Source organism: Meleagris gallopavo, chromosome 22 (assembly GCF_000146605.3).
Source record: "Meleagris gallopavo isolate NT-WF06-2002-E0010 breed Aviagen turkey brand Nicholas breeding stock chromosome 22, Turkey_5.1, whole genome shotgun sequence".
NCBI classification, from domain to species: domain Eukaryota; kingdom Metazoa; phylum Chordata; class Aves; order Galliformes; family Phasianidae; genus Meleagris; species Meleagris gallopavo.
The window spans coordinates 587,946-589,090 of record NC_015032.2 but is presented as its reverse complement, the minus strand read 5'-3'; the positions used below and the strand labels follow the sequence as shown (position 1 = coordinate 589,090).

Here is a 1,145-nt window from a genome sequence, read left to right as displayed (position 1 = left end):
CTGCCGCCGGCCCCAGCGCTGCTGCCCCGCACTCCTTCTGCTCCTCTCCCCTCTCTGGGCCGTCACGGCATCGCTTGGCGTGGTGCGGATGGTGGAGCGGTGCCGTGCTCTGCGCTGTGCCCTGCCGGCTGGTACCCCCCCAAAATAGCCCCTTTCCTAAATCCGTGGAGAATCCCGTTGGTTGTGTCCTGAGGAGCTGTGACATCAGTGCCTTTCTTCACGACATCGTACTCCTCCAGGTGAACAGACTGTGATGTCACGAGTGGATACCGAGCAGAAGTGGGAAAAGGGATAGAGACGAGATTTGGTATTTGAGGGAAAAAACGATGACGCTGTAACTGATGCTTCCTCCTCCCGTCCCTGCTGTCAGAGCAGAGCGCAGGCAGAGCTGCTGTCACTGCTGCTGGCACCACGGCTGGGCCCTTGGCGGCTCCATATCGGCAAAACCAGCAATCCCTCTTCCTGCCCAAAATTCTTATAATTGCGTTTTTACCACAATGATATGAAAACCCCACTGCCATTTGCTTCAGAAAGCCAGACGGGGCTCCGTGTTCTGTGTTTTTAAAGACAACTTTACCGGAAATCTCAGGAAACAAAGCACTGAGCCGGGAGCTGTTGGAGCACTGTTGGGAGGTGCAGTCAGGCGCTGGTGCAGCATCGGTGGATCCCTGCAGCCTCCAGTGAGAGCCAGGCCCGGTGCCACCACGCCATGGCCACGAGGAGCTACAGCTCCTGTGCTGTGTGAGCCAAGGAACATCAGCCGCCCTGTGCCACCCCCAGCAGCAGAGTGGAGAAGGGACCTGCGCGTACCCCCCAGATGGCAGAAGCACGTTGGAGCTGGCGGCAAGCGAACGTGAAGGGAGAGGGAAGGATGGAAACCAGCGGTTACGGCATGAGGCCAGCAGCAGGAGGGCTGCAGGCTGGATCTGTGCCACAGAGGGAGCCCTGTCTGCACCTGCCAACGTTGTGTTGCTGATGGCAGCCACTCCAGGCCTGGGCGATGCTCGTTGGTGCTCCTGCACTCGGGCTCCCCTGGAATGTGCTGCCCTTCACCATTGGGAACCCCTGAAATGGCAACATAGGAACTGCTTTTAGGCAATTGTTTTAGGCCCAACCTCAGACTGCTGACTTTTTTTTTTTTTTTT

General features: G+C 57.7%; 1 protein-coding gene across 1 annotated transcript in view; it reads left to right on the top strand.

Annotated features, from left to right (window-relative positions):
- Positions 1 to 1,145, top strand: part of TP53INP2 (tumor protein p53 inducible nuclear protein 2) — a 21,484-nt gene that overhangs the window by 15,775 nt on the left and 4,564 nt on the right. The window lies entirely within an intron of this gene.